This window comes from Lycium barbarum, chromosome 5 (assembly GCF_019175385.1).
Source record: "Lycium barbarum isolate Lr01 chromosome 5, ASM1917538v2, whole genome shotgun sequence".
NCBI lineage: Eukaryota > Viridiplantae > Streptophyta > Magnoliopsida > Solanales > Solanaceae > Lycium > Lycium barbarum.
This window is the reverse complement of record NC_083341.1, coordinates 18,634,134-18,644,629: the sequence shown is the minus strand read 5'-3', so window position 1 is coordinate 18,644,629 and position 10,496 is coordinate 18,634,134. Positions and strand designations below refer to the sequence as shown.

Below are 10,496 nucleotides of genomic sequence, written 5' to 3'. Positions count from 1 at the left end.
AATTCCGTTTTAGTTTGAAGAAGTTTTCTGGGCTTACGCCCCAACACGCCCCGACAAAAAAAACTAGCCCCAAACGCCCGGGCGTACGCCCCGAATTGCTGGGCGTACGCCTTTGGAGACTTTCGCCTCGACCCATCGCCCCGGGGCATTTTTGGTACGCCCCGCCCCAGGGCTCGCCCTGAAAACGCCTTTTAAAACACTGGGTATAATGACTTTCAGTCGACCTCTATTAAAATTAAGATAATAGTAAAAAACACAACTGAATTATCACTTTTTTGCGAGTTCATGAACTATCATGTGTTTGTCTATCACCGCCTATTTATTAAAACATAACCTAACCTAACCTCTTTTTTTTCCCACTGGTTTAATTAATTCGGATCATATTTTTGTGACTAAAACATAACTTAATAAATACAAATATGTGCCGCTTTCTTCCCCAAATTAATTCTCCGATTATTATACATAACCCTAAATTAAAAAACCCCAAGTCTTCTTATTCTTTTCCTAAACCCTTGTTTTTTTTAGCAAGCATTATATATACTGTAGTACTTTTAACAAAATTGTTTATTTCTAGTAAGCTAAGCATTATAGAGTTAGTGGTAAAACACAAAAATTTATATGTGAAACTGGTGAGGAAAGGATAGTTCAGGTGTATTTTTTACCATTAACTCAACATTAATTATATATAGTCATGCATAGAGGCGTATCTAGCATGTTAGATGGGGTTCAATTGAACCCCTAACTTTCAACGCGTAGCATAAATTTATGTGGAAAAAATTACTAAAATTGTAATAAATAATAGATATGAACCCATAACTTTAAAAATATAATGGGTTTAATGCCAAGAATATCGGGATTGAACCCATAGAGTGTAGATCCGCTTTTGGTCATGCATGTTAACAAATTTGTTTATGTTACAATTGTATTGAAGAAAAAGGTGGTAGGTACGTGCAGCTCATGCAACAGCAAAGAGGAGAAGATGAAGAAAATCTTCGACAAGTTTGACATTTACAAAGATAAACATCTAAGCATGACGGAAGTGTTAGCATGGATCATGGCTGTTCAACCATCATTAAATAAAGAATGGCAATTAGTTCCACCTTCCCTCTCACTATACTTTGCTACTTCCAGCTCTTTCTTAGTTGGTTCTAAAGGCGTAAGCTATACTGGCTTTACTCGCATTTACATGGACGGACTTCAATACTCTTGGCTTAGATAAAACTAATATTGGTTCAGTGGAAAGCCAGCCCATTAATGCTCCAACAAACACAAATGTTGACAACAACAACAACCCAGTGAAATCCCACATTGTGGGGTCTGGGGAGGGTAGAGTGTACGCAGACCTTACTCCTACCAAGGTAGGACGGCTGTTTCCGAAAGACCCTCGGCTCAATAAAAGCATAAAAAGAAGTCAGATAAGGTTAAGAGAATCAAAGCGATATGAAATGAAATAATGCAAGCGACACAGATAACACAGGATAATCAAAGCACAGGAAATAACAGATAATAGCAGAAATCTGAGCGGAAGAAATTATATTGCGATAATGCGACTACTAATAAGAACGGAAAACGAGACTATCTACTAGCCTTCTACCCTAATTTGGGTCCTCCAAACCCTCCTATCTAAGGTCATGTCCTCGGTAAGCTGTAGTTGCGCCATGTCGTGTCTAATTACCTCTCCCCAATACTTCTTCGGTCTACCCCTACCTCGTCTGAAACCATCCATGGACAACCTCTCACACCTCCGCACTGGGGCATCTGTGTCTCTCCTCTTCACATGCCCAAACCATCTCAATCTCGCTTCTCGCATCTTATCTTCCACCGAGGCTGTCACACCCCGATCTTACTGGGGTGTGATAAGCACCCGACCCCGTATTCGGAGCCGAGCGAACCCGCTGACTCTTATTACATACTTAACCTCTTTGGACTCTTACATCAATAAGGAGTGGAAAACATAGTAAAGCTTTCAATTTTTTTATTTTTTTTCATCGTACTCAAATCAAATATAATCTGTTATCATATGGACTCTATAACATAACATAAAATGACACATAGGCTAGTAGAGCCGTTCACAATACCGACATCCTATACCCACGACTCTGTCTGCAAAGTCTCTAACATTTATCAGACATCGTAGCATATGTACTCTGACTCGGTAGCACTCCAGGAACAAGTGGAGCTTTCCAAATCTGCTGGAATATCTTCTATATTAGCTTCAACTCCTCTGGGTACACCTGCGCGGCATGAAACGCAGCCCCCGAAGAAAGAGGGGGTCAGTACGAGCATTGTACTGAGTATGTAAGGCATGAATAATAACTGTATGGAACATAGAACATGTCATAAGATAAAAGAGTAACCTGTACATATGAGTGCCGCTTAGGCGGATGCCATGCATACTTATCTGGTCATATCATATCATATCATATCATATCATATCATATCATATCATATCATATCATATCATGTCATATCATATCATATCATATCATGCCATAGCGCCGAAATACGTCGGCTCGCCCATATATCCCGCGTCCGGGACGATATCATGTATCATACTCCAACTGATCAGGTGGTTGTGCGTCTATAGCGCCTTACCTTTCCCCTTACCCCATATATATATACATGTATCATGTTCATATATCAGCGTCTATAGCGCTCTGCCCCTTTTTCCCATATACATATACATATACCATATACATATATCATGTGAGCAGCATGCAGGAGAGCCCAAGAAATGCTATAAGTCTATCGGGGTGACGTAAGGTCGGTAACCTCCGATTATATTATGGAATAATCATAATCGCCATGTCTCACCTTGAAGGAACTAAAATTATAAGGCGAGGCTATCAATAAAGAGTAGCGTTAAGAGAAAACATATAATAAAATCATAAACCTCATACTGTCATATTCATGGTAGGAACATATCGTCAACGTATCTATCGTAGACATTTTGGAAAACATTGACGGGTTATCGAAAAAATAATCATTGCCTTGGGACCATAGACTTCAAACCTTTAAAGACAAGGAAAATATGGAACATCTATAAATTCATAACGTTAGGAATCGTGTCTTTGAAAGAAAGGGACGAGCCTTAACATACCTGTGTCGCGCCTTACTAGCTACGCCTATTCGTCCAACTTGTTTGTCTATATTCAAGAAGGTTGACATAATCATTAGACTCAGCATCATACACTTGTCTTAATCCTTCAAATGAATTCATTTATAATCTGCCGAAATTTCGGCAGCATCTCCCCTGTAAATACACCATCCCCGAGATTCTAGCTCGGCTAATTTTTAATCAACAACAATCCGGGAATTCAACCCGGCCAAACCAACAACAATACCAACAACGGAGATATACATATAAAATTCTCACAATTCAACCCATAACAATTCTAACAACCCAACAACTTTTCAAAATCCATTTCAACCCACAATTTCATATAACGACGATTTCATGTATTTTCTTAATTTCAATTTCGTCCAATCCAATTTTAATCCTTCCATCACAACATCATTAATAAAATTATGCCACAAAATGAGAAAATCTTACCTTAACTTACTCGGAGGAATTTCTACACTTATTTGTTCTAATTTCACAATTTCTCCTTCCTCAATTCAATATTCTTGTATTGTCGCCTCCTTGCACGAAGAACACCCTTGAGATTTTAATTTTTGCTATAAAATTCAAAGATGGATTGGGATAGCCGTGTCCGTGTGCTTGCTTTCATGGCTGTTGGTTCATAGGAGAAAATGGTTTCCATACCCTTTTTGTATATTGAATAGTTATTGCACGTTCTTGGTGTTTTGTTTCTCTCAAAAGATTAACATTCTTCTTTGCTAGCTTTACAAACAAGGACGTGTATATTGGTATGATTTGCTGGCAACCTTTTGTTATATGTGTTTTATAAAGTTAACACCTAATCACTTTATTTGCATAGGTGGCCGAATTATGTCCTCTCAAATTCAACGTTTCACTAGTTGCCCCCGTAATTAATTTCGTAGTTCCCGTCTCAATTTCTTTTTTTTTTTTTTTTTGCTAAAACAGGGATGAATTTTTAATATGTTTAGTAGAGAATAATTCTTATCTTATATTTCTAGAAATACTCTTCTTCAACCTTACTTCACTTCGAAGAAAGTCCGAAGTCAACATCGCGATAAAACAAACCAACGAGATCGATGTGGTGCGTGAAACTCATATATTGTTCTTGATATAATTGCACTTCACATCCTTGAAATTACAATTCATGTTGCTCCTATAGAAATAAAAATACACGTTCCAACTCTATATTCCTATGAGTATGTCAATAATGCAACATCTTTCCTTTTCCTTAATCCAAAGCAAAGAATGTATAATTTAAGAATTTTAGGTGGCTTTTGTCTCACGTGTCCTTAAGTAAAAAAAGTTACCATTGACTCATCCAACTTTTAAGACCAATTTAATGCCACTCTTGGATAATGCACTGCCATGTGGCAGCCCACCATGGACACTTATCCATGCAATCCTACTTAATACCATAATTAATTCTGTAGCCTCCCACTTTGTTCTAATATTTAACCACTTATTCACATAATTAATTTCTTGATCGTAATTCACTTGAACATGAGCCACTTTTAACACACTTCATACTCATTATCATAATCATATGGTAGAACCCTAGTCCATAACCTCTTTATACACCAAATATTATTTTCAATCACCGTCGTCACACTTGTTAAGACTTAAATTATTCGGGACCTCTAACTCTTTATACACCGAGCTCTCGACTTTTTTTTTTTGAATATGATCGAATTCTCCGGGCTCAGGTAACTTTCTCATATTGAACGATTCAATTTTCTAGCCCAAAAATACGGGATGTAACAGAGGTCACCCCCACCTTATCCCGAATATGCTCATTCCTAATCCTGTCACTCCTGGTGTGGCCACACATCCATCTTAACATTCTCATCTCGGCAACTTTCATCTTTTGAACGTGAAAGTTCTTAACCGGCCAACACTCCGCCCCATACAACATAGTCGGTCTAACCACCACTTTGTAGAACTTGCCCTTAAGTTTTGGTGGCACCTTCTTGTCACATAGCACTCCGGAAGCAAGCCTCCATTTCATCCACCCTGCCCCAATACGATGTGTGACATCATCGTCAATCTCCCCGCAGCTTTGTAGAATAGACCCAAGGTACTTGAAACTACTTTTCTTCTGGATGGCCTGGGTACCAAGTCTCACTTCCAAGCCAGCCTCCTGAGGTGCTTCACTGAACTTACACTCCAAGTACTCTGTCTTGGTCCTACTCAGCTTAAACCCTTTAGACTCCAGAGTATGTCTCCAACTCTCCAGCTTAGCGTTAACTCCGCTACGAGTCTCGTCAATCAGGACTATGTCGTCCGCGAACAACATACACCATGGCACCTCACCTTGAATTTGCCGTGTCAATTCATCCATCACCAAGGCAAATAAAAACGGACTAAGAGCTGATCCTTGATGCAACCCCATCACAACTGGAAAGTGCTCTGAGTCTCCTCCTACTGTCCTTACCCTGGTTTTGGCTCCCTCATACATGTCCTTGATCACCCTAATGTACGCCACAGGTACACTTTTAGCCTCCAAGCATTTCCATAGGATCTGTCTTGGAACTTTGTCATAAGCCTTTTCTAGGTCGATGAATACCATGTGTAAGTCCTTCTTCCTCTCCCTATACTGCTCCACTAACCTTCTCACAAGATGGATGGCTTCTGTAGTTGAGCGTCCCGGCATGAATCCGAACTGGTTCTCTGAAATAGACACACCTCTCCTCACCCTCATCTCCACCACCCTTTCCCACACAAATGTTGACATGCCACATAAATTTTGGAGGTGTCTAGATAATCATTTTGTAAGTTGAAGTGTTCAATTGACAAAGTGGAGACAAATTGAGGTGTCTACTTGTGCAGACCCAAAGTTGGAGGGCATACTTGTCACTGAGGCCAAGTTTAAGGGCCTATTTATGTATTATGTGTAGTTTTCAAATATATAAATCTTAATTTTAATATATTGAGTTAATCTAATCTAATTTAGCTTCAAAGTTTAGTCAAATTGACTATCAAAAAGCAAAAAGTATCACATAAATTGGGACAGAGGGAGTATTTTTTTTTTTTTGCCTTTCATGTCACATGATTTTAAGGCAAAGTTATTAGTATGTAGATCAGTTTAATTTGGATTTGAGGCTCTAGCCTAGGGTTTTAATAACAGTTAGTGGTCAAAAACACACCTAAACTATCACTTTTTTGCGATTTCACATCCAACTATTAGTTGTTCCCTTTTCTTCCCTGAACTATCACCATCTATGTATTAAAAAACACCTATTTGATGAAAAGGGAACAATCGATAGTTGGTCTAGTCAGCTTCGAGTTGTGTTTTAATACATAAATGGTGATAGTTCAGGCAGGAAAAGTGAACAACGCATAGCTGGCCTAGTCAGCTTCGAGGTGTATATTTAGGTGGTGATAGTACAGGTAGGAAAAGGGAACGGATGATAATTGGGGTGTGAAACTCGCGAAAAAGTGATAGTTCAGGTGTGTTTTTGACCATTAACTCTTGAAGTTTTGGCAAGTAATTTACAGAGCTCCAATTTTAAATAATCTTTACAGTCTGTTTGGATGGTTGTTACACATAATGTGTCGTTTTGTACTGTATTATATTGTACTTTATTAACGGATATGACATTCGGATAGACTGAATTGTTTGCTGTTAAAAATAAGACTTTTTCATTGTTACATAACAATGAATACAATGATTGTGTAAATTCCTGTAAACTATCAGTGTATTATAACCTATTGTAGGATGTAATTAAACTATCAAATTTTCTATGTATTGTTACAGTTGTTCTAAGCTGAGACCTTAAGTTGTTTATAATATTCTTACTTCCCTTCCTTACAACTATCAGAATGCTGTAGAAGTCGCTAAGTCAAAAGGAAAGTACAATGGACCTCATCCTGAATTGGCTGCTAAGCTTGAAAAGGAAATATTGGATACAAATCCAGAGGTGAAATGGAATGATGTTGCTGGACTAAGTGAAGCAAAGAGGATTTTACAGGAAGTAGTGGTACTCCCACTGTTGATGCCTGAGTATTTCAAGGTACTGTGAGATAGTTGATTCTGAATATTAGCATACTAATAAACGATGTGTGTATGTTTGGTACAACGGAAGTAATATTTCAGGAAAATATTTTTCATCATTTTCTTTAATTTATGACTATCTTAACTTTCAACTTCATATCAATCGCTCCAGCTAACACATTTAGACATTATTATTTAATCTTACTTCTAAAAATGTTCGTCAAAATATTTCCGAATTTGCTAGTTTTATTATTATTATTCTTTAATATTGACCAACCAAAAACCGAAAGAAGTTGAAACATTTCATCTGATTTCCTGAAAAAAATGTTTTCCTTGGAGGGAAATGACTTCCGGCAATGCCAAACACACTTCATATTTCCTTTTATTTTGCCTTGTTAACAAACAGTTCATCAGAGGTCGGAGGATATGGTCCTCACAGATAATTAAGAAAAGAAACTGGTAATAGTTTTTGCTGTTGAAACTGAATTATCTCAGATATTTGTCAGTCACGTAACGAGGATAGAATCTGAACCAATGGAAGTTGCAATTTCTTGCTAATATACAAGTTCTGACTTGCAGCTATGAACATGTTGTAACTACATGGCACAATAACAAATAGACTTAATATGAAACTTGTATATGAATGTTACTTGCAGGGAATCAGGAGACCTTGGAGAGGAGTTCTTATGTTTGGTCCTCCTGGCACAGGGAAAACACTCTTGGCCAAAGCTGTTGCTACAGAGTGTGGGACAACATTTAAGAGTGTTTCTTGTAGTTCCTTGTGTGGAAAATGGTACGGGGAGAGTGAACGATTGACACGTTGCTTATTTGACCTTGCCCGTGCTCCTGCTCCAACTACAATTTTCATTGATGAGATTGATTCTCTTTGCAGTGCCAGAGGGTAATTATATAGTGTCTTCTTTCTAAATATACATCTGACAGCTGAGTATTTTTCTCATTAATTGTCTTGTAAGGTTTATTTTCCTAGCATATTCGATATATTTGACTTCTAGGTGTATGTAGATATATGTTACGGGTTTACAAATCCTAGTAACGAGAGAGATGACCAGCTTGTTCTTGCTTTTTCCCAAATAAATAAGTGAAGTGCCTCTACTAATTATCCAAGCCTTGCAAAGGAGCTGCAGAGAGCAGAGAAGTTTAAAACTTAAAACAATACCCAGTAGGAAGGAAAATAATGGTGTATGTTTTATCAAAACTGAATCATACTGCAGTTTCACTTGAGCAGCTAAGTCTGCTCTGAATTGATACATACTGGCATGTATGCGTTTTCCGACCATAGAGATTTTTATCAAGCTACCAATTAATGCATCTGAGCAATGCAATTACTATTTTGCAGTGAGTTTAAATTGTTATTTGCTAGATCATATCTATAGCGTATAGTAGTTATTATCTTATCAGGTCACCAATTAATGTTTTATCATAAAGATGTTGTAATTTATATTATAAGTAGTCTGATTTTTGTATAACATCAGTGCATAAACCTCTAAATATTTTGTCCTGCTCCTCTTTCCTTGTTTGCATACATCCCCCAATAACATTTATGTTTGTGCTGAACAATCAACATTAATTTGTGCATAAAAGGTTCTTTGGTGTAGTTACCATTTTCAAAAAAAAAAAAAAGGTTCTTTGGTGTGTTAAGCTTATAATTCTTTAGTTTTAATTATAATACATTGAAGCTGTTTCTCAGGTCTGCTAATAAGCATGAAACATCCTGAAGGGTGAAGTCTGAACTTCTAGTTCAGATCGATGGATTAAACAACTCTAATAATACAACAGGTAAACCGGTGACACTTTTGGCAGCAACAAATTCCCCGGGAATCTTGACGAGGCACTAAGGTTAACTTTACTCCTTATGTTCCTAGTCAATATGTTATTCTGGTTTGTGTTTGGTTTGATCATCTCTTGATCTTGTTTAATTGGTGATTCACTCATGTGCTACTGTAGGAGGTGGCTAGAAAAGCGGATTTACATCCCACTTCCTGATTTTAAGAGCCGCAAGGAGCTTGTAAATATAAACTTCAGATCAATCGCGGTAAGCTATCATTGTTTTGGCTGGTTTTGTCTGGTTATAAGTTGTTCTTCTGCTATATTATCATCATATATCTCTGCTCAAAAGAATAAGACTGAAAATTTTCTGACTTACAAAGAAAATTTACATATACATAACTGAACTAGCTAGTTAAGTAAGCTATACTATGTTATTGCTTCCGGTGATTATTCATATAACAGTATTAGGATATAGAAAAGAAAAGACCTTCTGTTGTAACCCTTCTTAAAAATAAAAAATAATAAAAAAAAGAATAAACAGACCTTTTGGTTACATCTCAATAGAGCTTTTAAGTTACTAAAATGACAAGGAAGGGTGATGTCTGAATTTTATACATAAGCTTTTGTTACATTGCGGTTGAAAGCAAACTCAGTTATTTTCTCTGCTCTTGAGATGTGATGGAGAACTGCTACTCATTTGTTTAAGGAAAATCCAGTTAGTGGATTCAAACTGAGTGTGATCTGATTATATGTATAAATTTTGATATTTTTCTGCAAAAGAAATGTGTTCGATTGAACTGCCCTAGATTTGTGTCCGGTTATGATTATTGCTCCTCGAAAATTTTGTTAATTCTAAAATGAATGCCAGTTATCTCCTGGGCTGGATATTGAGCAAGTGGCACAAAAAACAGAAGGTTACAGTGGAGACGATCTAACAAACATCTGCAGAGATGCTTCTTTAAATGGGATGAGACGAAAGATAGCAGGGAAAAGCACAGATGAGATTAAGAACATATCCAAGGACGAGATTCTGAAAATTCCAGTTATGATGGATGACTTCCTAGAAGCTTTAGATAAAATACAGCCCACAGTTTCTGCAGGGGACACTGAACGACATGAGAAATGGTATTCAGAGTTTGGATCAACATAGAAGATCAAGTAAATGCAAGTTTAGAAGTGCTTCTTTTTTTGTTCCTTCTAATTGACCTTTGTGGACAAACTATGATATAGAGTCCTCCAATTTTTGCGCTGTGGCCAGATATTTTAGGAACTATTTTTGTTAGATGATTTTCAGCTTGTAATATCGATGACACTGCTACTGTTATATGGAGTATAAAAGAAAATCTTGGGAACATCTTTTACTTAGTACTACCTCTGTTCCATAATGAATAACACATTTCTATATCTAGAAATAATTTAACTTAAAACTTCCCCTTTTACCCTTAATGAAATAAATTACAGCCACACAAATATTTATTGCTTGTTTTGGACCACAAGTTTCAAAAGACTTCTTTTTTTTTCTTAAACTTTGTGTCTAGACAAACTATATCACATAAATTGGGACGGAGGGAGTATATGTTTAGGTTTACGGATAATGTATACAATTGTATGTTA

General features: G+C 37.0%; 1 pseudogene; it reads left to right on the top strand.

The window, feature by feature from the left end:
• The first annotated feature begins 889 nt into the window (after window positions 1-889).
• Window positions 890-10,114, top strand: LOC132639271 (katanin p60 ATPase-containing subunit A1-like; annotated as a pseudogene).
• Window positions 10,115-10,496: the final 382 nt, after the last annotated feature.